Genomic DNA, 27,771 nt, shown 5'->3' with positions numbered 1-27,771 from the left:
TGTGCTTTGGGTGTAAAGTCTAGGAAGTGGCCTCCTAATACAAGGTCTTGAAGATGTTTTCCTACATTATCTTCTAGGAGTTTTATGGTACTTTCTTTTATATTGAGATCTTTGGTCCATTTTGAGTTAATTTTTGTGTAGGGGGTGAGGTAGGGGTCCTCTTTCATTCTTTTGGATATGGATATCCAACTCTCCCAGCCCCATTTGTTGAAAAGACCATTATGGCTCAGTTCGGTGACTTTGGGGGCCTTATCAAAGATCAGTCGGCCATAGATCTGAGGGTCTATCTCTGAATTCTCAATTCGATTCCATTGATCTATATGTCTATCTTTGTGCCAGTACCATGCTGTTTTGGCAACTGTGGCTTTATAATAAGCTTCAAAGTCAGGGAGTGTAAGTCCTCCCACTTCGTTTTTCTTTTTTAGAGTGTCTTTAGCAATTCGAGGCATCTTCCCTTTCCAAATAAATTTGATAACTAGCTTTTCCAAGTCTGCAAAGTAGGTGTTGGAATTTTGATTGGGATTGCATTGAATCTGTAGATGAGTTTGGGTAGAATTGACATCTTAATGACATTTAGCCTTCCTATCCATGAACATGGAATATTTTTCCATCTTTTAAGGTCCCCTTCTATTTCTTTTAGTAGAGTTATGTAGTTTTCTTTGTATAGGTCTTTTACATCTTTGGTTAAGTTTATTCCTAGGTACTGATTTTTTTAGTTGCTATTGAAATGGTATCTTTTTCTTGAGTGTCTCTTCAGTTTGTTCATTTCTAGCATATAGAAACATTACTGACTTATGTGCATTAATCTTGTATCCCGCTACTTTGCTAAATTTGTTTATTAGCTCTAGTAGGCTGTATCGTCGATTTCTCAGGGTTTTCTAGATATAAGATCATATCATCTGCAAACAATGACAGTTTTACTTCTTCTTTTCCAATTTGGATGCCTTTTATTTCTTTGTCTTGCCGGATTGCCCTGGCTAGCACTTCCAGCACAATGTTGAATAACAGTGGTGACAGCGGGCATCCTTGTCTTGTTCCTGATCTTAGAGGGAAGGCTTTCAGTCTCTCACCATTGAGTACTATGCTGGCTGTGGGTTTTTCATATATGCTCTTTATCATGTTGAGGAAGTTTCCTTCAATTCCTACCTTTTGAAGTGTTTTTATCAAAAACGGATGTTGGATTTTGTCAAATGCTTTTTCAGCATCTATTGAGATGATCAATTGATTTTTCCCTTTCGAGTTTTTAATGTGTTGTAATACATTGATGTTTTTCTTATGTTGAACCATCCTTGCATGCCTGGAATGAACCCCACTTGGTCATGGTGTATGATTTTTTTTAATGTGTCTTTGGATTCGATTTGCAAGTATTTTGTTGAGGATTTTTGCATCTATATTCATTAGGGAGATTGGCGGTAGTTTTCCTTTTTTGTAGCATCTTTGCCTGGTTTTGGTATTAGATTGATGTTAGCTTCATAAATGAGTTAGGTAGTGTTCCATTTTCTTCAATGTTTTGAAAGAGTTTGAGTAAGATTGGTGTCAGTTCTTTCTGGAAAGTTTGGTAGAATTCCCCTGTGAAGCCAATCTGGCCCTGGGCATTTATTTGTGGGAAGATTTTTGATGACTGATTGGATCTCTTTGCTTGTGATGGGTTGGTTGAGGTCTTCTATTTCTTCTCTGGTCAGTCTAGGTTTGTTCATATGTTTCCAGGAAATTGTCCATTTCTTCTACATTATCCAGTTTGTTGCCATACAGTTGTTCATAATATCCTCTTATAATTTTTTTAATTTCTTCAGGATCTGCAGTTATGTCACCTTTTTCATTCATTATTTTGTTTATATGGGTCTTCTCTCTTTTTGATTTTGTCAGTCTAGCTAGGGGCTTGTCAATCTTGTTGATTCTTCTCAAAGAACCAACTTTTGGTGATATTTATCCTTCTATTGTTTTTTTGTTCTCTATGTCATTTATTTCTGCTTTAATCCTTGTTATTTCTTTTCTTCTACTTGGTTAGGATTGGTTTGCTGTTCATTTTCTAGCTTCTTCAGTTGATCCATTAGTTCTTTGATTTTGGCTCTTTCTCCTTTTTTAATATATGCGTTTAGTGCTATAAATTTCCCCCTTAGCACTGCTTTTGCTGCATCCCATAGGTTTTGGTATGTTGTGTTCTCATTTTCATTCGTCTCTATATATTTAGCAATTTCTCTTGCTATTCTTCTTTAACCCACTGATTGTTTAGGAGTGTGTTGTTTAACCTCCAGGTATTTGTGAATTTTCTAAGTCTCTGATGGTTATTGACTTCTAATTGTATTCCATTGTGGTCAGAGATGTGCTTTGAATAATTTCAATCTTTTTAAATTTATTGAGGCTTGTTTTATGTCCCAGCATATGATCTATTCTGGAGAAAGTTCCGTGAGCACTAGAAAAGTATGTGTATCCTGGTGATTTGGGATGTAATGTCCTGTAGATGTCTGTTAAATCTAATTCATTTATCAGATTGTTTAGGTTTTCAATTTCCTTATTGGTCTTCTGTCTGGTTGATCTATCTATAGGAGAGAGTGATGTGTTGAAGTCTCCCACAATTATTGTGGAAACATCAATTGCTTCCTTTAGTTTTGCCAGTGTTTCTCTCATGTATTTTGTGGCACCTTGATTGGGTGCATAGACATTTACGATTGTTATTTCTTCTTGCTGAATTGCCCCTTTTATTAGTATGTAGTGGCCTTCTTTGTCTCTCAAAACATCCCTGCATTTGAAGTCTATTTTATCTGAGATTAATATTGCTACACCTGCTTTCTTTTGGCTGTAGCTTGCATGAAATATTTTTTTCCATCCTTTCACTTTCAGTTTCTTTGTGTCCCTGTGTCTAAGATGAGTCTCTTGTATGCAACATATTGATGGTTCATTTTTTTTGATCCATTCTGCGAATCTATATCTTTTAATTGGGGAGTTTAATCCATTTACATTCAACGTTAAAACCGTGAAGGCATTTCTTGAATCGGCCATCTTATCCTTTGGATTATGTTTGTCCATATTTTTCCCTCTCTCTATTATATCCTTTATTGTACCCATACCGAATCTCTTTAGTACTGAACCTTTCTCCAAGTCTCTCTGTCCTGTTCTTTGTTTCTCTGTCTGTAGGGCTCCCTTTAGTATCTCCAGTAGGGCAGGTCTCTTGTTAGCAAATTCTCTCAGCATTTGTTTGTCTGTGAAAAATTTAAGCTCTCCCTCAAATTTGAAGGAGAGCTTTGCTGGAAAAAGTATTCTTGGCTGGAAATTCCTCTCACTCAGAATTTTAAATATATCGTGCCACTGCCTTCTCGCCTCCATGGTGGCTGCTGAGTAGTCACTACTTAGTCTTATGCTGTTTCCTTTGTATGTGGTGAATTGCTTTTCTCTTGCTGCTTTCAGAACTTGCTCCTTCTCTTCTATGTTTGACAGTGTGATCAGTATATGTCTCGGAGTGGGTTTTTTTGGATTTATTCTATTTGGAGTTCGCTGAGCATTTATGATTTGTGTATTTATGTTGTTTAGAAGATTTGGGAAGTTTTCCCCAACAATTTCTTTGAATACTCTTCCTAGACCTTTACCCTTTTCTTCCCTTCTGGGACACAATGAGTCTTATATTCGGACGTTTCATATTATCTATCATATCCCTGAGGTCCATTTCGAGTTTTTCAATTTTTTTTCCCCATTCTTTCTTTTATGCTTTCATTTTCCATTCTGTCAATCTTCCAGGTCACTGATTCGTTGTTCAACTTCCTCTAGTCTTGTACTATGAGTGTCCAGAATCTTTTTAATTTGGTCAACAGTTTCTTTAATTTCCATAAGATCATCCATTTTTTTATTTAGTCTTGCAATGTCTTCTTTATGCTCTTCTAGGGTCTTCTTGATTTCCTTCATATCCCGTACTAGGGTCTCATTGTTCATCTTTAGTTCTTTGAGTAGCTGCTCTAGGTGTGTCTCTTCTGGTCTTTTGATTTGGGTGCTTGGGCTTGGGTTATCCATATCGTCTGGTTTTTTCATATGCTTTATAATTTTCTGTTGTTTTTGGCCTCGTGGCATTTGCTGACCTTGATAGGGTTCTTTTAGGGTTTGTAGACCAGTTGAAGTCCTTATCTCTAATTTATCAGATCTACAGCTTCGTGGAGTACACTTTCTCTAACTAACCAGCAGTGGCGTCCACGAGCCACCTGTTCTCCACAAGCCAGATCTCCCCTGCTTAGCCTTTTTGGTGAGTGGGGGGAGTGAGTCTTGTGGGGCCCAATTGGTGTACCAAGCTTGCGTGTGTAGTTGGTGTTGCCTGCCCTGTATGTGGGGCGTGTTTCCTGGGCAGTCGGGGAGGGGGGGTGGCCCTAACAATCAAATCTCCCTGATGATCCTAGAGTTTTAAAGCTGCTGCAATAGTCTAATCCTTCAGTTCAGTCCTGCCACAGTTTGTCTCTGCCACTGACCACAAGTCTTTGGTATTGGCGTATGGCTCCTGGACTTGCAAGTGGGCCCCTCTTCCAGGCTGTGCACCCCGGGTCCTCTGTTGAGGGATGACTGTGCTATGTCACAGGTGAGTGCCGTCCCCCCGGGCAGTTCTGGGCTGCTGGGCTGTGTTGGGAGGCTCCCAGTCTGCTCAAATGATGGCTGAATGGGGCTCTGTTAATTCACACTGCTCCCCCTTCCCAGCTCTGGGACATTCAGCTGAGGTTGCAGGGAAGGCTAATGTCCACGCCCAGTTTTGTGGTGTGTGCCTGTTATTGAAGCACTTCCGTCACACTGGGTTGTCTGGGGCAGCTCTGGGCTATGGGGCCTGCTATGGGCAGGAGTGTTTCCTGTCCACCAGGATGATGGCTGTGAGCGGACACCACCCTTTGTCTTGGGGAAGTTGTGGGTGTTTAGTGAATTTTTCTCAGCCAACTGGATATTGCCGGTTTGTCTCAGAGCTCTTTAGTCTTGCCTCTTGACTTCTTGACTCTGCCCCAAATTGCAAGTCCTTTGGAAGCTTTGTGTATTGGGCTTCTTAGAGTAAATTGTTTTAGAAAAAAGAAAAAAAAAGGATTAAAAAAAAAAGGGCCCTCGTCAGAGATCTAATGGGTTATTGAAATGCTAAGAGACAAAGCAACCAGGGCCATTAAGGAAAGGTCCACAGGGCAGAGATCAGCTTTTCTTTGGGATTTGCATATTGCGCCTCAGGGCCTGAGCTCTGCCCTTCCCCTTTCTATGTTCACCAGAACTCCAAAAATCCTCCGCTTTATTTGGAATTTTTCGTGTTGTTTTTTTTCTATGCCTGTCTCCTCTCTGCTGGGCTGGCTGCTCTCAGATTCTCTGGTGTCTGGTCTCAGTCTATCTATGGTTGGAGTTTTGAATCAGTAGAATGAGTTTCCGATAAGGGCTGCCACTGCAGTTCTCCCTTCTCCTTCCCGGAGCTGACAGCCCCTCCTCCCCCGGGACTGAGCCTGGCAGGGAGGGGCGCGGGTCCCCTGGCCGCAAAAACTTACAGATTTCGCTGATCTCAGCAGTTCCACTTTTCATGAGTGTTGTATGAAGTATGCCCAAAGTCAGATTGCTCTGTGGTGTCCAGTCCACGCAGTTCCTGGCTTCTACCTACCTTTTCCTGGAGGAGTAACTAAAACATACAGCTCACCGTCCGCCATCTTGCCCCGCCTCCAAGTGGTTGTTATTATATCACCTCATGTGCTTAATAAATATTTGCTGAATGATTACATGTTAGTAATTCAGTTTACTATTTCATATCCCGGATGTATTTTCAGTTTAAGAAGCCACAGGAACCCAAAAGAATCTGAAGACCTAGAAGCAGTGAGGGTGAGGAAGGCATTGGAAAGATATCTGAGAGGGAAGTAGGCTTGTTTAGCAGCTCTTACACACCCCCTAGGAGGGCTAGCGACCACTTGGCATACCTGTAAGACTAACCTGGATGTGGAGGAGAGGAGAAGGGAGCCCATCTGAGCTTTCACTTTTTCCACATTGCCTATTCCTTTATCCCACGATCCCCAGCTGGTTAAGCCAAATTCTTCACCTAGGACTCTTTTACCCTTCACCAAAGTGAAGAAAGCCAACATTTTAAGGAAGGGGATGATGAATAGTAGAGAAAACAAGAAATTTCAATTAGGTAAATAAACTTGGCTTTGAATCCTTGATCTGCTATTCACTAGCTGTGAGATCTTGGACAAGTTATTTAATCTTTCTGAACTTCAGTTTCCTCATCAATGAAATGAGAATAGGAATATTTACTTGGCAGGACTATTGTGAACAGTCAATAGAGTAGTGGATAAAAGAATATCACAGTTCCCGTGGGTGGAAACCCCTTTCAATAGTTCTCAACTTCAATATCTCGACAAGGAACCAGAATTCTGGATTTGGATCTGGTGTTGCCTAGAAGTGATACTTAAGATCATGATAGAGAATGAATCCTTGGGTGTGAGAAACAGAAGGCTAACAACTGATCACTGAGAGACAGCCACAGTGATGGATTGGGAGGAAAGAGATTGGGACTCTGGCATTGCATCAAAGGAGAACAGGGTTTCAAAAAGGAGGGAGTCATAACAGTTATTTAAAAAAAAAACACCTCTGAGAGAAAAAAGAAAGAGTAAGAGAGTAAGCAAACAGTGTCAAAGTAATTAAAAAAATACTTGGTTTCCTGCCAAATACTTGATTTATGCAGGCAAAAGCTATTAGCCAATAACATTGACTAAAGAGGTTAACCTCAAATAGCTTTTGTAATCAAGGTTTGTTTACATTATTTATACTTCTCTTTCCCTTTGAGTTCCTAGGTGCTGTCATCTTTTTGCAAAGATTTCAGAACTTTTGAAATTGAATGGGTTATTTCCATGACCTACATAGCTGATATTTCCAGTATGAGAAGAGATATGGCTTGTCATCAAAAGGAACTGCAGAAATAGTTAACTATGACCAAAGGTGTCTATTATTAAGGAATCTTGCTATATGTTTGACCTGCTAAAACTCATGTATCTGGGTCATGAAGAGGGAATAAGACAAATTATTCCACCTTGAATCAAAGTATAAAGTAAAACTTGGGACCTGTGCAAGAGAAAGAAAGATGAAATCCTTCTTGGGGCTAGTTGGTTATTACTGTCAATTTTTTATCATAATTTGGGGCTCTAGTCCTGCTCTGGGACCTACTGATGGGAAGGAGAAACCAAATGTACTTGGAAAACTTAGGAAAAAAATCAACTGATGGCCTCTCTGGGGGTACCATGCTAATGGCACCTGCTCAATTTGTGTTATTTCTCACTGATATTTAACTTACTGCTCAAAGTAGACCTCATTCTCTTTCTACATCATTAGTCCACCATTCTCTACTACCAGTGTTAATAAAACATTTCTTTTTACACACTCTGAATCTTGATAGATTCTTTTCCAGAGGGTAGCCATTGCTCTGGTTCTTAGGGAATTTAAGCTATTTTGATTTAAACATTTTTTTGCCTTTATTCATTCCTCTAATGTAGTTTCCCAAAGTACATTTTCCAGGATAGTTCATAGGTGTTACTAAGTTTTGAAGAAGTTGGGCAGGTCTTTATTATAGGATTTATATGGAGTCTTTAACATCCTAATGCTCACTGTGAATTTCTAAGAGGAGGAGGTTTTACGTGCAATAGCTACCAAACTTACTGGTCTTATTGACCAAGGAAACTTTTTTTTGCTTGAGGCATACCTCAGGATCCTACTATTCCAAGATACATTTTAGGAGACATAGCTCTAGGAAGGGAAACGTAATATCTTGACCTCAATCAGAAGGTAGGAATTAGCTTACATCTCCTGCTTCCCTAGGTCTATTGCTCTCCACCATGGACAGAGACCAAGAAAATTTCTCGTGTAGAAATATAGGGCATACTTTCTCTACATTTGCCAGGAAATCTCACGATTGCTTTTCAAATGAGAAAGAAGGCTTTTTCCCTTCTGCTAATAGAAATGAAATATTTTTCCTGCAAACCTTTTCCTTTTGAGGTAGAGAGTATCAGTTAGGACTGCATTTGTCTACACGTGGCTCAACAAAATAGGTCTTTTAAACACACACACACACACACACACACACACACACACACACACACACAACACAAAAAATCCTGAGGTTAGCATTCCAGGGTAGGTGCAGCCGTTCAAGAGAGTCATTTAGGAAACAGAATCCTTGCAGTCTCCTGTTTCACCACCTTTATAGTGTGTGGTTTTAATCCTTATGGTTGTAAAATGGCTGCTCAACTTCCAAGCACCTTGTCCATGTTCTACCCAGGAAAAATGGGTTAAGAGCCTAGGGCAAAAGGTTATAAGATCTGGCAAATTATTTGATTTTCTTTACCAGGAAAATCAGTAGTCTGCTTTCACTTCACTGGCCAGAGCTAGATCATGTGGCCACACACAGTTAAGAGAACGAGAAGTTGGGTATGGTGCCACCCCCAAGTTGGAGGTTCTCTGAGTAAAGAAAATGGGGATAATGAGTACTGGGTAAGAGACTCGCTGGGCCTATTACATACTGCTTGGTTTATTTCTGATTTAAAAACTGGTTTACCCATGGTAAACCTCTCTAACACAGAAAACTCCTTTCTGAAAGAGCTCATATTGCAAAACCAAGATTACCAGTATCTAGTATTTATCATGAACTTAAGCAACTTTTTTGAAAACCAAGAACCTAATGAATCTTGAACTCAGCAATTTGCATTCCTCCAAATTGTCTTGAACTCGTTGTGTACGTCTTGTTGTACACATTATTGTAGCCTGATATCATCCTCACTCCCAGTCACATGCAAAATTTTATACAATCCACATCTGACAATGTTAGGGAACCACCCCAAAGAAAGGGAAAAGTGTGCCATCTTGAGAGGAGAAAGGAAGACCTTTCTTTGTGGTGACCAAAAGGAATAAAAAAGGGTTAGACCCCAGAGGAAAGGGGGCATGATTGGCGATATTATCATGAGAACCATGCATGTCACTTGGAAGAAAATCATTGTTAAATGGGCATATCTCTGTATAAAGACTTATAGAAGGATGTTCATAACAGCTTTATTTATGATTTCCCAAAACTGGAAACAGTTTTGGTGCCTATAGACAGGAGAATGAATAAACAGACTGTAGTACATTTACATTATACATTATACAATATAAAATAACAATGACTTAACCACTGATATGCACAACAATATGGATGAATCTCAAAAACATTGTGCTGAGTGACAGAGGTCAGACATAAAAAGTGCATATCTGTGATTCCATTTATACGAAAGTCTAGGACAGGTAAAAACTAACTCAGAGTGGAAAAAGTTGCCTCTGGGACATTTGGGGACAAGGATTGACAAGGAAGAGGCATGAAGGAACTATCGGGTGACAGTAATGCTCTACATAGTGGTTTGGGTTCCACAGGTGTATGTATTTGTCAAAATTCATTGATTTGTACGCTTAACATTTGTGCATTTAACTGTATATAAACCTTACCTTAAAAAGACAAATACTGAATTCTAATTAATAATATGTATGCTGAAGTATTTGTGGGTGAAATGTACTGATGTTTGCAATTTACTTTGAAATGCATAAAAAGTATGATGATTGATAGATATGTGATAAAGCAAATGCAGGAAATGTCACTAAACACATCTCTCAACTTGTCTATATGTTTGAAAATTTTCATAAAAAAATAAGTGAGGAGGGCACCACTATAAAGAAGATTAGAGAGTCACTAATCATACTTCAGGAAATATCCTTCCAGATCCTTTCTTATGTACAGATACAAGGGGCATGGTAGACTCATTTTGGAAAATTCTGTGTGGCCAAGTGTTGAAGTCAATATTCAACTGAAGCACAGGAAGAAGTTGAATATCACTATCAATTTTAGCATGGACCCCTGGATAGAAGAATTAATCTAAAATTTTATTTAAAAAATAAGTATTATTATAACTTAAAACTTTCAGTAGTCGTTTTTTAAAAATTTAACATTACAATGCAGCAACTATAACTTCTCAGCACTGTGAGCTGCATGATTGTTCCTGTTGTCACGATTTTGCACATTTGCCATATTAAACAAATGTTCACTTTCAACTGAGGTTGGTGGAAGAGCACAACTCATGGTCTGAATGGAATCAGGTAACTAAAAATTAAATATGGTTTCTAAAATTTATTTTGTTTAATGTTGTTAATGCTTGTATATCAATAATTCTACAAAGATTAGAATTGAGATATAATGTAAGCTTTATGGTTAAAATTTTCATAAACATTTGTTGGTTCAAAAAGGATATAATGTTCTTCCTAAAGCTATTGTGATAACACATTCTCTTAATGCACATACAAACCATGAATCTATTTCTATATTTGGTTAACTATTTGATAGGTCTTAATAACTGTTTTGTTCACAAAATTACAGCTTTCACAAATATCATTATTATAATATTTAAATCATATATACACATTTGTGCTTTGATAGAATTTCAACACATAAAGCATAGAAGGATATTTTTAATTCCAAGTTGCGTCTAAAATGCTCACATATATTTGAAGGTATATATTCAGATATTAATAATAAATCCAAATAATATCCCATGCTCATAACACTGATGATGTTAGGCTGGCTAGATATAATGGTAAACATGAAATCACATGATCAAACACAAATTCAGTGATTACAGAAATGACATTGAAGTTGTGAATAAACACATACATTCTCATGTCTATGTATATATATATATTGCCAATTCCCTCCAACCAGACTGCCAGAAACTGACCTATAGCATGAATTTATTTACAGGTTGGGTTCATTACTCATTGCAGTGAGGGTGAACACACACCATGGGGTGTTGTAGAAGGAGGATGTAAGAAAGAACTGTTATAGAATTGGGGTTTTGGTTGAGTGGTTTGGAGGAGAATCTATGGAAATAAGGGTTTGCTCTACACTGGATACTGTCAGAAATGGAGTTGGCATCTTTGTCAAAAATCAATTGGCCGTAGACATATGGGTTCATTTCTGGACTTCTCAATTCTATTCTATTGTCCGTATATCTATCTGTATACCAGTACCACCCTTCTTGATTATTATAGCTTTGTATTAAGTTTTGAACTTGGGAAGTGTGAGTTCTCCAACTTTTTTCTTGTTTGTCAAGATTGTTTTGGCTATTTGGTGCCCCTTGCAATTGCACATGGATTTGAGGATTTCCATTTCCATTTGAGGACTGGCATTTCATTTCTCAAAAAAGTCTGTGGGAGCACATCAAAGGACATCATCAAGAAAGTGAAAAGGCAACCTACAGAATGAGAGAAAATAGTTGCAAATCTTCTTTCTGATAAGGGTTTAATATCCAGAATTATATTAAAAAAACTGCTGCTATAACTCAATAACAAAAAGGCAAACAACCCAATTAAAAAATGGGCAAAAGACATGGACAGACACTTCTCCGAAGAGGAAATACAAAGGCTCAAAAACATCTGAAAAAATGCTCAACTTCACTGGCTATTAGGGAAATGCAAATCAAAGCCACGAGACGTCATCTCACACCTACCAGAATAGCCATTATCCAAAAAAAACAAAAACAAAAAACAAAAACAAAACAGAAAATTACAAGTGCTGGAGAGACTGTGGAGAAAGAGGCACATTTATTCGCTGTTGGTGGGAATGTAGAATGGTGCAACCCCTGTGGAAGATTTTGTGGCAGTTCCTCAGGAAGCTAAGTATAGATTTGCCATATGACCCAGGTATTTCATTACTAGGTATATACTCAAAGGAACTGAAAGTTAAGACACAAACGGGTATTTGTAAACTGATGTTTATCACGGCATTATTCACAATAGCGAAGAGATGGAAATAGCCCAAACGTCCATCAATGGACTAGTGGATAAACAAACTGTGGTACCTACACATGATGGAATATTATGCAGCTGTAAGACAGAACAAAGGCATAGAACATATAACATGGATGAGTCTTTTTTTATTCATTTTACTGAGATATATTCATATACCATGCAGTCATACAAAACAAAGCATACATTCAATTGTTTACGGTACCATTATATAGTTGTGCATTCATCACCAAAACTAATTTTTCATATTTTCATTACCACACACACAAAAATAATAAGAAAAAAAATTAAAGTGAAAAAGAGCAATTAAAGTAAAAAAGAACACCGGGTGCCTTTTTTTGTTGTTTTGTTTTTCTTTTGTTTTTCTTCCCCCATTTTTCTACTCATCCATCCATAAACTAGACAAAGGGGAGTGTGGTCATATGGCTTTCCCAATCACATTGTCACCCCTCATAAGCTACATTTTTATACAATCGTCTTCAAGATTCTTGGGTTCTGGGTTGTAGTTTCATAGTTTCAGGTATTTACTGCTAGCTATTCCAATTTATTAGAACCTAAAAAGGGTTGTCTATGTTGTACGTAAGAGTGCCCACCAGAGTGACCTCTCAGCTCCTTTTGGAATCTCTCTGTCACTGAGGCTTATTTCATTTCCTTTCACATCCCCCTTTTGGTCAAGAAGATGTTCTCCATCCCATGATGCTGGGTCTAGATTCCTCCCTGGGAGTCATATTCCATGTTGCCAGGGAGATTCAGATCCCACATGGTGGGGGGGCAGATCCCACATAGAGGGTAGGGCAGTGATTTCACCTGCCAATTTGGCTCAGCTAGAGAGAGAGGGCCATATCTGAGCAACAAAGAGGCATTCAGGAGGAGACTCTTAGGCACAATTATTGGTAGGCGTGGCCTCTTCTTTGCAGCAACAGTCTTCCCAAGGTCAAGTCCTGTGGTAGAGGGCTCAACCCATCCAACCACCAGTCCCCTATGTCTGTGAGCACCTCAGCAACCATCGAGGTGGGGAAGCCCAATACCCCTGCATTCTCCACCAACTCCTTAAGGGGACTCTGCATACGTTTTTCATTTTATTTTAATTAACTCTTGTTTTTTAATCAACTATATAAAAAATTTAAAAAAACATACAATAAAAAAAACATTTCAAACAAACCATAACAAGGGAGTAAGAAAAAGACAACTAACCTAAGATAACTACTTTACTTCCAACATGTTCCTACTCTACCCCAAGAAAATAACCTAATACAGCAACATTTCTGTGAACTTGTTCCTACCATACCCATCAGAAATTAACAGAACATAGTCATTCCTGGGCATTCATTCCCAGAATGTTAAATGTACCCACGATAGCTTATCTATTCGTTCTGGGGTATCATTCCCCCTTCCTTAATTGCTCTCTATCACTAGTTCCCCTACATTCTACATTATAAACCATTTGTTTTACATTTTTCAATGTTCACATTAGTGGTAGCATATAATATTTCTCTTTTTGTGCCTGGCTTATTTCACTCAGCATTATGTCTTCAAGGTTCATGTGGATGAATCTTGAGGACATTACGTTGAGTGAAGTTAGCCAGAAACAAAAGGACAAATACAGTATGGTTTCACCAATATGAACTAACATTAATGAGCAAACTTTGAGAGTTTAAAGCTGATAATACAGACTACCAGGAGATAGAAAGAGGATAGAGATTGGGCATTTGAGGCTGAAGGATTACAGAAATGTTCAGCAGGACTGATTGTATAGATCCAGAAATAGATAGCATAATATTGTGTGATGGTAGCACAGTATTGTAAGTACATGGAACAAAGATGTCCGTGAGTAAAGCTGAAAGAGGGGGCTAGGGATATGAATGACATCAGAGGTAAAGATAGATGATGAAGACTGGGACTGTTAGACTTCACAAAAACTGGAGTGGCCAATGACTGTTGCTAAATGTACAAATATAAAAATGTTTTTACATGTGGGACAGCAAATGAATGTCAACCATGCAGCATGTTGAAAAAGGGATGGTATTTGGGAAAAAAAAAACATACTCAAAGCAAACTAGAGTCTATGGTTAACAGTACCACTGTAATATGCTTCCATTAAAAGTAACAGAAGTGATATACCAAAGCTAAATGTGTATTAGAGGGGGATACAAGGGAGAAATATGGAAATCTTGGTAGTGGTTGTGTTGTCTGACCTTAGTGTTATATTGTATTGTATGATATTTTAATTTTCTTTTTATTATCTTTTTTATTATTCACTAAAAAAAAAACTTATTTTTTCATAGTAATCAATATGTCCCAGTGCTGACTGTGGTGATAAATGCACAACTATGTGATGATACCATGAACAACTGATTGTACACTGTGGATAATTGTATGGTGTGTGAATATATCTCTATAAAATTGTAGGAAAAAATTTAGGGGTAAAAGGGCTGGAGAAAACATGGAGAGAGGGATGTACCTACTTACTGTTGATGAGGAGGCAGAATGGTATAGACTTTCTGGAGGTCAGTGTGGTGGTTCCACAAGAAGCTAAGTATGTGGGGGCCATAACGTTCTGCAATGTCATGTGGTATGTCATTGGAATATCTGAGCAGAGACATGAATGGACATTTGTACACTGGTGTTTGTGGAGGCATTGTTCATGATTTACAATGGGTGGAGGTGGCCTAAGGGTACACAGACTGAGGAACAGAATGGTGAACTGTGGTGCATGCATACAATGGAATATTGAGCAACTATGAGATGGAATGAAGCTGTGAGACATGTGAGGAGGTAAATGGAGCCTGTAGACAGCACTTTGAGTGAGGTATGCCAGAAACAAAGGCAAACACTAAAATGCCTCACCAATATGGACTAACTACAATGTGTAAACTCAGAATTGAATCTTAGAACACAACTTATCAGGGGGGACGATTATTGTAATGGTCCCTAGATTGTAAGCTCTTACAGCCATCACATCTATTCCTGAATTGCAATGGCTATCTCCAAACTCTGAGATGATGATCCCCTTGGGTGTAACTTGATTGGTCTCTGGAATGCTGGGTATCTGTATGACACCTGAAACTCAGAGCTAGAGCTCAGCATATATGAATGTTTATTATTACAGCATACAGCAACTGTTAAAAATAAAGCTGTAAAAGAGCCCAGACTTCAATTAGAGATATGAATGAAGCAGATCTAGTTAAGACTAGGGCAAATTGGGCCAAAGGGTAAAGGATGATATTGACTGTGTTTTAACACTTCAACTTCCATGTGAGGCCAAAGGAAAAGATGTTTATTTGGTGTAGGATCTATATTTTCTAAACAATTTAACTTCTACAGTCAGTTTGTTCAAACATCATAATTACATTGAACTTTGAATAGGAAGTGAGACCTGGTATGTTTGTATAAGTTAGTGTGAAACAGCGACACATCCCAAAATAATTTGGGCAGAGAATAAAAATATATATGCAGGGCCCCCTGAGGAACTGGGGGAAATGTGGAAGTGTTGGACTTCCTCACCTGGATTGTTGCTGATGTTCTCACAAACATTGAGGACTGAAGGTTTGGTATGCTGAATACTCTATCTTGGGGCTTGCCCTTATGAAGCTGGTTACTGCAAAGGAGAGGCTAAATCTGCTTATAAATGTGCCTAAGAGTCTCCCCCTGAGTACCTCTTTGTTGCTCAGATGTGGCCCTCTTTAGCTAAGCCAACTCAGCAGGTGAACTCACTGCCCTCCCCTCTATGTGAGATCTGTCTCCCAGGAGTGTAAATCTCTCTGGCAGTGTGGGACATGACTCTTGGGGATGAACCTGGACCTGACATCATGGGATTAAGAACATTGTCTTGACCAAAAGTGGGAAGTGAAATGAAACAAAATAAAGTTTCAGTGGCTGAGAGATTTTAAGGGGAGTTGAGAGATCACTCTGGTGGACATTCTTATGCACTATATAAATATCCCTTTTTAAGTTTTAGTGTATTGGAATAGCTAGAAGTAAATACCTGAAACTATGAAACTACAACCCAGTAGCCTTGACTCTTGAAGATGATTGTTTAACAAGGTCGCTTACAAGGGGTAACAATGTGATTGTGAAAACCTTGTTGCTCACACTCCCTTTATCCAGTGTATGGATGGATGAGTAGAAAAATGGGGACAAAAACTAAATGAAAAATAGGGTGGGGTGGGGGGGATGATTTGGGTGTTCTTTTTAACATTTATTTTTCAGTCTTATTCTTTCTGGTGTAAGGAAAATGTTCAAAAAATTGGGATGATGAATGCACAACTATATGATGGTATGATGAACAGTTGATTGTAAGCCATGGATGATTGTATGGTATGTGAATATGGCTCAGTAAAACTGAATTTAATTTAAAAAAGCAAATTGAAAGAGAAAACTAAAAAAATTAAAAAATGGGCAAAAGACTTGAATAGGTATTTCTCCAAAGGATATATACAAATGGCCAAAAAACAGTGAACATCATTAGCCATTAGGGAAATGCAAATCATTGCCTCAATTAGATACCATTTCATACCCACAAGAATGGCTACTATTAAAAAAACACAAAAGTGCAAGTGTTGGAGAGGAGGTGAAGAAATAGGAACACTCATTCATTGCTGGTGGGAATGTAAAATGGTGCAGCTGCTGTGGAAGACAGTTTGGCAGTTCCTTAGAAATCTCAGTATAGAATTACCATATGACCCATCTATCTATCTTTTACATATATGCCCAAAAGAACAGAAAGCCGGGACTCGAACTTAGTGGCATTATTTACAATTGCCAAAAGATGGAAGCAACCGAGTTGTCCATCAACTGATGAATGGGTAAACAAAATGTGGTACGTACCCACAACAGAATATTATTCAACCATATAAAGGAATGAAGTTCTGATGCATATGACACCATGGATGAACCTTGAAGACATCAAGTTGAGTGAAACAAGTCAGACAGAAAAGGAGAAATATTGTACGATCTCACTGATATGAAATAATTAGAATAAACAAACTCACAGAGTCAGAATCTAGAATGTAGGTTACTATGGGATGATATGGGGTTAGGGAATAGGAAGTTCAGGCTTAAAATGTATAGAGTTTGTATTTGGGATGATGGAAAAGTTTTGGTAATGGATGGTGGTTATGGTAGCACAACATTGTCAATGTAATTAACAGCACTGAATTACATATTTGAATGTGTTGAAAGGCAAAATTTTAGGTTTCATTAACCTAACTACAATAAAATTAAAACAAAAATCTATGGAACACCATAACACAAATAGGGAGCCCTTTGAATCATGGACTGTAATTAATAGTAGAATTATAAAATGTGCTTTCATCAATTGTACAAATGTTGTTAATAATAGGGTGCTATATGGGAATCCTGTATTTTATGCATGCCTTTTCAAACCCACAACTTCTCTCTAAAAAAAAAAAGAACAACCACAATGAGAATTACCAAATGAGATTCCTGACACCCTCTAGGATGTCCATTATTAAAAAAAATGGGAAATAAAAGTGTTCATGAGGCTGTGGAGAAACTGGAATCCTTGTACATTGTTGGTTGGAATGCTGAGGAAAACAGTTTAGCTGTTCCTCAAAAAGTTAATCAGATAATTCCCATTTGAATAGGAAATTCCACTCCTAGGTATATACCTGAAAGAAATGCAAACAGGGAGTCAAACAGATACTTGTAAGCCAATGTTCATAGAAGCATTATTCACAATAGCTAAAATGCGGAAGCAACCCAAGATCCACCAGCAGATAAATGGATAAATAAAATGTGGTATATCGGTGTAATGGAATATTATTCAGCCACAAAAAGGAATGATGCTCTGACACATGCTAAACCTTGAAAACATTACGCTAAGTGAAATAAGTCAGACACAAGAGGAAAAATATTTGCACACCTCCAATTATATGAAATGTCCAGAATTTGTATAGGCAAATTCATAGAGTCAGAAAGTAGATTAGAGGTTACCAGGGGCTGTGGGGAAGTGGGTATGGGTAGTTGTTGCTTAATGTGTTTGGGGTGATGAAAACCTTTTGCTAATGGATGGTGGTGATGTTTGGCCGACATTGTGAATATTATTAATGCCTCTGAATTGTGCTCTTAGAAAGGATACAGTGGCAAATTTTATGTTTTATTTGTTATCATAATAAAATTTAAAAATAAAAGGCAGCTGAAATTTTGAAAGGAATTGCATTGAATATGTAGATTGCTTTGGATAGTTTTGAAATCTTAACAATATTGTCTTCCAGTTCATGAACATAGGATGTTTATTTATTTTTCTTCTCTATTTTCTATTTTATTTCTATTTTCCCTTTATTCAAATTTAAAAAATTTTAAAATTTTAAAAATTTATTTAGGCCTACTTTAATTTCTTTCAACAATGCTTTGTAGTGTTTAGTGTATGTTTTCAAGTTTTTAAGGTAGGGATGTAATTAATTACTTTTCTCCTTTTTTATTATTAATATCATTTAAAAGTGGTAAGGTTTCCTCTCAGTACTGGTTTGACAGCATTCCACACATTGAAAAAAAATTTTTTTCTGTCACAGAATTTTTTTTTATTGAGATTGTTCACATTCCATACAATTATCCAAAGGTCCAAAGTGTACAATCAATTGCCCATGGTACCATCATACAGTTGTGCATCCCTCACCACAATTAATATGTTTTTGAATTTTTAGAACATTTCCATTACTCCAGAAAAGAAATAAAGACAACAAAAGGAGACTTAAACCCACCCATACCCCTAACCACCCCCCCTCCATTATTGACTCATAGTATTGGTATAGTACATTTGTTACTGTTGATGAAAGAATGTTAAAATACTACTAACTGTAGTACATAGTTTGCAATAGGTATATTTTTCCCTATATGCCCCCCTATTATTAACTTCTAGTTACAGTGTCATACATTTGTTCTAGTTCATGAGAGAGATTTCTAATGTTTATACAGTTAATCATGGACATTGTCCACCACAAGATTCACTGTTTTATACATTCCCATCTTTCAACCTCTAACTTTCCTTCTGGTGACATATGTGACTCTGAGCTTCCCCTTTCCACCACATTCACACACCATTCAGCACTGTTAGTTATTCTCACAACATGCTACTGTAACCTCTGTCCATTTCCAAACAATTAAGATCAACCTAGTTGAACATTCTGCTCATAATAAGCAACTGCTCCCCTTTCTTTAGCCTCATTCCATATCCTGGTAACTTATAGTTCATGTCTATGACTTTACATATTGTAATTACCTCATATCAGTGAGACCATGCAATATTTGTCCTTATGTGTCAGACTTACTTCACTCAATATTGTGTCCTCAATGTTTCTTCATCAACCCATATTTTAAGACAGTTTTGTTTACACCCCATACATTCCATCCTAAGTAAACAATCAATGGCTCCCTGTATAGTGACGTATTTATGTATTCACCACCCTCACCACTATCTATATAAGGACATTTCCATTTCTTTCACAAAGAAGGAGAAAGAGTCAAAGAAGTTAGAGACAAAAGAAAAAGAAAAAAGAAAGAGAGAGAAAAACATGACCATTAGGAAGAAACAAAAGGAAAGATAGCATTAAACTGAAGTAGAATAAAGAGTTAGACAATGTCACCAATGCCAAGAGTCCCACACCCTTCCCTTATGTCCCCCTCTTATATGCATTTAGCTTTGGTATATTGCCTTTGTTACATTAAAGGAAGCATAATACAATGTTTCTCTTAATTATACCCTCTACTTTGCATTGGTTGTATTTTTCCCCCAATCCAACCCTATTTTTAACACCTTGCAAGGTTGACATTCATTTGTTCTCCCTCATGTAAAAGCATATTTGTACATTTTATCACAATTGTTGAGCACTCTAGGTTTCACTGAGTTATACAGTCCCAGTCTTTATCTTTCCTCTTTCCTTCTGGTGTCTCATATGCTCCTAACCTTCCTCTTTCAACCATACTCACAATCATCTTTGTTCTGTGTACTTACAATTCTGCGCTACCATTACCCAAGATTGTGTTCCAAACCTCTCACTTCTGTCTTTTCCCATCTGTCTGTAGTGCTCCCTTTAGTATTTCCTGTAGTGCAGCTATCTTGTTCACAAACTCTGTCACTGTCTGTTTGCAAGAGAATATTTTAAGCTCTCCCTCATATTTGAAGGACAGTTTTGCTGGATATAGGATTCTTGGTTGGCAGTTTTTCTCTTTCAGTATATTTACTACTTCCTTCTTGCCTCCATGGTTTCTACTGAGAAATCCACATATAGTCTTATCAAGATTCCTTTGTATGTGATGGATCACTTTTCTCTTGCCACCTTCAGGAATCTCTCTTTGTCTTTGATGTTTGATAATCTGATCATTAAGTGTCTTGGTGTAGGTCTATTCAGATCTATTGTGTTTGGGGTATGCTGCATTTCTTGGATCTGTAATTTTATGTCGTTCATAAGAGATGGGAAATTTTCATTGATTATTTCCTCTATTATTGCTTCTGCCCCTTTCCCCTTCTCTTCTCCTTCTAGGACACCCATGAGTCATATATTCATGCGTTTCATGTTGTCATTCAATTCCCTGAGACATTGCTCATATTTTTCCATTCTTTTCTCTATCTGTTCTTTTGTGTGTAGGATTTTCAGGTGTCTTGTTCTCCAGTTCTTGCATGTTTTTTTCGGCCTCTTGAGATTTGCTGTTGTATGTCTTCATTGTGTCTTTCATCTCCTATGTTGTGCCTTTCATTTCCATAGATTCTGCCAGTTGCTTTTTTGAACTTTTGATTTCTACTTTATATTTGCCGAGTGTTTTCATTATACACTTTATCTCTTTGCCATATCTTCCCTAAACTTTTTGAATTAGTTTAGCATTAGTTGTTTAAATTCCTGCATCTCAGTTGAAGTGTAAGTTTGTTCCTTTGACTGTGCCATAACTTCATTTTTCTTAGTGTTGTTTGTAGTTTTCTCTTGTCTAGGCATCTGGTTTCCTTGGTTACCCCAATCAGGTATTCCCAGACCAGAATGGGCTCAGATCTCACAAGGGAGCAATATTCAGCATCAGGTTTCCCTGAAGGTGTGTCTTAGAAGATTGACACACCCTGTGAGGCCTCAAGCTGCTGTACGTTTCCTAATCAGTCCAGCAGGTGGTGCCTGTCAGCCTGTAGCTCCCGACTGGTGTAAGGAGGTGTGGCCCTTGGCTGTTTTCCCCTAGGCTCTGGGGTCCAGTTCTGAATGGATGGTGGGTAGTAGAGCTGGCCCCACCTCTTTCCTCTTAGGGAAGATAACCCCCCTAGGGAGAGGTCATTAGCATTTTAATAGTCTCTCTGCCTGTGCTATCTCCACCCATGTCTGGGTCAGAATGCTGGGAACTGAAAATGGCTGAGGCTTTCTCCACTAAGCCGACAAAAGGACAGAAAGCCCTCTTCACAACCAGTCTGTGGCCACCCTCAGTTTTATCCATCTGCCTGAGACAGCACCCAGTCCTCTGGGCTTCCCTTCCCACCCAGAGAGTTCCTCTGGCTCTCCAAGGTCAGTCATCACCAAAAGCCTCTGTGCTTGTTGGGGATTCATAGCTTGTATTGAGCAGTCCATGTTTGCTAATAAAAACCCCAGTTGGAGCTGGACTGAGGTATATTTGCTTGTTGAGAGAGTGCTGCTCTCTATCACAGCAAGGCTTTGCAGTTCAGGCTGCCATGGGGGAGGGGCTCTCAGTGTAGGTCCACAGTCTTTACTTACAGATTTTATGCTGCGATCTCAGGCATTCCTCCCAATCTAGGTTGGTGTATGATGAGTGGACAGTCACATTTGTCTCCCAGCAATTATTCCAGATTATTTACTAGCTGTTCTTGGTTGTTTATTAGTTGTTCCAGGGGGACTAACTAACTTCCACTCCTCTCTATGGTGCCATCTTCCTGTCTCTTCCTCCATCTTCCTGTCTCTCTCCACACATTTTAAAAATAAACTGTTCCTTTTGGAATGATTTTACATTTAAAGAAAAGCTGCAAAGATGGTAAAGGGAGTCACCTAATTTCCCCTGATGTTAACATCTTGTATAATTATGATACATTTGTCAAAAGCAAGAAATCAACATTGGTACATTAATATTAATTAAACTCAAGACTTTATTCTGATTTTACCAGTTTTCCCAACATATATCCTTTCTCTGTTTCAGGATCCAATCCAGGATCCCACATTGCATTTAGTTATTATATCTCCTTCATCTCCTCTGGTCCTGTGAGAATTTCTTAGTCTTTCTTTGTTTTTCATGATCTTGGCAATTTTGAGGAGTACTGGTCAGGTATTTTGTGGTATGTCCCTCAGTTTGCCCATGTCTGATATTTTTCTCATTATGAGACTGGATTTATGGATTTTGAAGAAAAATGCCTCAGAGGTGAAGTGCCTTTTCATCACATTGTATCCAGTGTACATGATATCAATATGACTTCTCACCTGTGATGTTAACTTTGTGATGTCACCTGGCTAAGGTAGTGTTTGCCTGATTTCTCCAGTGTAAAGTTAATATTTTTCTCTTTCCATCCTCTCTAGTCTTTGGAATTGAGTCACTAAGTCTGGTCCACACCAGGGTGGAGAGAAGATTAAATTCCACCTCTGGAGGCACTATCTACATATATTATTTGGAATTCTTCTATAAGGAAGATTTGTTCCTTTTCTCCCATTTATTTGTTTCTCCAAATATTTACTTATATCACTATGGACTCATGTATATTTGTCTTATACTTTGGGTTATAATTCAATACTATGTTATTTATTTTGTTGCTCAAATTGTTCCAGCCTTGGCCATTGACAGCTCTGTCAAGTTGGCTCCTGTGTCCCTTTGACATGCCTGTTTGTATTAATCAGTGTTCTGAAATAGAACTGAGAGGAGATATCTGTAAATATTATGAGATTTTATAAAAATTGTCTCACACAACTGTGGGGATGCACAAATCCAAATTCCGTTGGGCAGGCTCCAGCTGGGAACTCCGGTGAAGGCCCTTGATGAATTCCCCTGGAGAAGCAGGCTGGCTGAAGTAGAGATGGAAATTCTCCCTTCTGACTGCTGAAATCATCACTTCTCCTTTTCGAGCCTTCAACTTAATTGGATGAGATCTCTTTCATTGCCTAAAGCAATCTCTTCAGTTGATTACAGACTTAGTCAGCCATAGATGCAATCAATTTACTGAAGATTTAATTCCAGGAAATTTCCTTACAGTAACAATCAAGCCAGTGATTGCTTAACCAAAAAACTGGACACCATCAACTGGCCAAGTTGACACATGAAACTAACCATCACACCATCTTTTTGTTTATTGAGCACTTCCTTCTTTTCTGACACTACAAAGATGCTCCAGGCATATCTTGGTATTTCCATACATTTTTATATGCTGTGTTTAAATTTTGTTTGTTTCTCCCAACATATCCTATTATTGTCTCTAAATTTCTTTTCTGAACCAGGTGTTACAAGAATATTTTTATTTCTCATTTAGCTATGGGCTCTAATTCTATTTTTGTTATTTATTTCTAAGTTTACAATATTGTGTCCTGTGACTATGATATGTAGAATTACTGCCTTTTTTATTTACTAGGATAATTTTTTTTTAGAAATTAAACAATAAGCATCTGTTTTATTGACATACTAGGTCTACACCTGCGTTTAACAAGCAAGCCTAATAATAGCGCCATGGTTAGACTCTAGCCTGCTTTTCCAAGCCATCATTTTACAATCTATTAAGCAAACAAGAGTCCAAATTTCTCTCATCCAATGACTCACAGGAGTGTAAATCTCCCTGGCAACCCAGGACATGACTCCCGGGGATGAGCCTGGACCCAGCATCGTGGGATTGAGAAAGCCTTCTTGACCAAATGGGGAAGTGAAATGAAACAAAATAAACTTTCAGGGGCTGAGAGATTTCAAATGGAGTTGAGAGGTCACTCTTATGTGCTATATGGATATCCCTTTGTAGATTTTTGTATATTGGAATAGCTAGAAGGAAATACCTGAAACTGTCCAACTGCAACCCAGTAGCCTTGATTCTTTTTTTTTTAGCCTTGATTCTTGAAAATGATTGTATAACTATGTAGCTTACATGGTGTGGCTGTGTGATTGTGAAAATCTTGTGGCTCACACTCCTTTTATCCAGTGAATGGACATATGAGTAGAAAAATGGGGACAAAAATTAAATTTCTGTTTTACTTTTATTTTTATTCTTATTTTTATTAATTTATTTTTGGAGTAATGAAAATATTCAAAAATTGATTGAGGTGATGAATGCCCAACTATATGATGGTACTGTGAACAATTGATTGTACACTGTGGATGACTGTATGGTATGTGAATATATGCCAATAAAACTAAATTTAAAAAACTTTCTCTTGCTCACCTGATGTACTCTTTTTATACACATACTGCTAATAAGTCCCATTTGAATCAACTGAAAATCTTTTAGCAAAAGCTTTGAAGATGAGCTCATGAATTCAGTTTAAATTTCACTAGTTAAATTAGGTCAAATGAAGGCACTCAAATGAGTAGTTGCCCAACCAGAGCCCATTATTTCTAAAGCATCAACTCCCTCCCCACCAAAAAAAAATCTTAAAACTCCACTTTAACTCAATTATTGATAACCTATAAATAATGAAGTGAAAGATTAATTTCCATTCCTCAACCTCTCAATCCCATGCCCTTAAAAAAAAAAACACCTGTCTAAGGAATACTTACCAAAATCAAGTAGCCAAATTAAAGCCTGTGTAGTTACGAATCAGAATTGTTCACTAGGAGCATTTTTGTATTCAGATACACGAATAATAATTCTGAATGATTCATGCGCACTTGAAAAGAAAGTGTAATTCCTTGACCTGCTTACTACATTCTTACCATTTGACAGCCTAATCTACATTATTTATTGTATTATTCAGTTCCATTCTTTCTTTATCAGTTTTTTTGTCTCCTAGATTTGTCATATTCTGATAGCAGGGTATTAAGGTGGAGTCTTTATACAGCAGACCTTTGATGTGTGTGAGGCCTACCTAAAACCACATGATTTTATCTGTAAAATCCATAAATTCATCCATAAAATACTTTTACAGTGTAACTGAAAATTTCAGATTTCTCCTTCAGACCCTTAACTGGGTCAACCATTAGTAGAAAGTGACAAAATCAAGTTTAAATTTTAATATAGTTCAGTTCATTCACTAGTGAAGTGACTTGCTTTAGCAAAATTAGAAATTGCCCACTTCACGGTCCTTCTGTATTCATTCATTTGATGATTATTTCTTTTCACTCACAATGTACCAGGCACTGAGCTAAGGACCAGGGATACAGAGATGAGTTAGACACTCACAGACCATGAGCTCCTGGAGCTTCAGTGTAATAAAGCTTGCTTGCAGGTTATTGAAGCTATATTAAATCTGTGAATTCCAAAGTTCTACTTTAAGTTTATTTTATTCTCAAATTTCTACCAGTGTTTCTGTTATGAAGTTTTGCATGTTTTTTTGAGAACTCAATATAAATAGAGAAAACTTGAGAATGACAGAAACTTAAAAAAATAAGACTAATAGTTGACTGGTGGATTCAAGTATTTAAAAGAAAATTTAATGTGCTAAAATTTATATAAACATTAAATTTGCCATTTTAATGATATTTAAGTGTACAATTCAGTGGCATTAGTTACTTTTACAGTGTTGTACTACCATCACCAAAACTTTTTCATCACTCCAAACAGAAGCTCTGTACCCATTAAGCAATAAGTCCCCATTCCCCATTCCTCTGGCCTCTGGTAACCTCTGTAAGTTTCCATCTCAATGAACTTGTCTACCTGAATATTTCATTTAAGTGGAGTAATAAAATATTTGTCCTTTTGTGTCTGCCTTCTTTCACTTAGCATAATACTTTCAAGCTTCATTCATGTTGCAGCAGGTGCTAGAAGTTCATTCCCTTTTATAGCCAGATAATATTCCATTATATGTATGTACTGCATTTTGTTTATACATTCATCTGTTGATGGACATTGGTTTGTTTCCACTCTTTTTATGAAGTTTTGTGCTAGCATATTTAGCTTATTAGACTTTCATCATAGCATATAATTTTTGGCCCATATACCCTGACATTATCTATCTCTTAAGTGTATTTCTCCAATGAAATCTCCTATAAACCCTCTCTTTTCTTCTTGGAAATATATGTTAATTGGCTACCAAATGCTAGGCCCTGCTGTAGATAGTGGAAATGCTGTGAAAAATGAAATGGTTTTTGTTCTGAAGAGGTTCTCAAAGTAGTAAAAAGACTTGCCAAGAAGCAAATAATTACAGTGTAATATAATATGTTAAGTACCACAGTAGAGCCAACAAAAGGCAATAGAAGAATGGAGGAAGGGGTTATTAATTCTGCCTGGTGAAGGCTTCACTGAGAAGGTGATATTTGATGTGGGCTTAAAAGATGAGTAGGTCTTTCCATATAGTGGGGGCATGAACACAGGCAAACAGATGTGCTCTAACTAGAACTTCCAGCACAATGTTGAATAACAATGGTGACAGGGGACATCCTTGTCTTGTTCCAGTTCTTAGAGGGAAAGCTTTCAATCTTTCCCCATTGAGTATAATGTTAGTGTGGGTTTTTATATATTGCCTTTATCATATTGAGAAAATTCCCTTATATTCCTATCTTTTGAATTGTTTTCATCAAGAAAGGATGTTGAATTTTGTCGAATGTCTATTCTGCATCGATCACAGTGATCACGTGGTTCTTCTGCTTTGATTTATTGATGTGGTGTATTACATTTATTGATTTTCTGGTGTTGAACCAGCCTTGCATACGTGGAATAAACAAAGCTTGGTTATGGTATATAATTCTTTTAATATGCTGCTGGGTTCACTATGCAAGTACTTTTTGGGGATTTTTTTTTTTTAATCTTCATTTTATTGAGATATATTCACATACCACGCAGTCATACAAAACAAATCATACTTTCGATTGTTCACAGTACCATTACATAGTGGTACATTCATCACCTAAATCAATCCCTGACACCTTCATTAGCACACACACAAAAATAACAAGAATAATAATTAGAGTGAAAAAGAGCAATTGAAGTAAAAAAGAACACTGGGTACCTTTGTCTGTTTGTTTCCTTCCCCTATTTTTCTACTCATCCATCCATAAACTAGACAAAGTGGAGTGTGGTCCTTATGGCTTTCCCAATCCCATTGTCACCCCTCATAAGCTACATTTTTATACAATCTTTGAGATTCATGGGTTCTGGGTTGTAGTTTGATAGTTTCAGGTACCCACCACCAGCTACCCCAATTCTTTAGAACCTAAAAAGGGTTGTCTAAAGTGTGCCTAAGAGTGCCCACCAGAGTGACCTCTCGGCTCCTTTTGGAATCTCTATGCTACTGAAGCTTATTTCATTTCCTTTCACATCCCTTTTTGGGGATTTTTGCATCTATGTTCATTAGAAAACTTGGTCTGTAATTTTCTTTTCTTGTAGTATCTTTATCTGGCTTTGGTATTAGGGTGATGCTGACTTCATAGAATGAGTTAGGTAGTGTCACCACCTCCTCAATTTTTTGGAAGAGTTTGAGGAGGGTTGGTATTCTTCTTGGAAAGATTGGTAGAATGCACCTGGTGAATCCTAGTCCTGGGATTTTCTTTGTTGGGAAGTTTTTAAATGACTGATTTAATCTCTTTACTTTTTTTACTTGTCTGTTGAGATCTTCTGTATCTTCTACAGTCTGTGTTGGTTGTTTGTGCCTTTCTGGGAATTTGTCCATTTCATCTAAGTTGTCTAATTTGTTGGCACACAGTTGTTCATAATATCCTCTTATGAGCCTTGTTATTCCTGTGGGGTCTGTAGTAATGCCTCTCACCTTTGTTTCTGATTTTATTTGCATCCTCTCTCTTTTTTTCTTTGCCAATCTAGCTAAGGGGCTGACAATTTTATTTATCCTCTCAAAGAACCAACTTTTGGTTTTGTTAATTCTCTTTATTGTTTTTTAATTCTCAATTTCATTT

This window comes from Choloepus didactylus, chromosome X, assembly GCF_015220235.1.
Source record: "Choloepus didactylus isolate mChoDid1 chromosome X, mChoDid1.pri, whole genome shotgun sequence".
Lineage (NCBI taxonomy): Eukaryota > Metazoa > Chordata > Mammalia > Pilosa > Megalonychidae > Choloepus > Choloepus didactylus.
The sequence above is the reverse complement of the archived record's forward strand: the minus strand, read 5'-3'. Positions refer to the sequence as shown.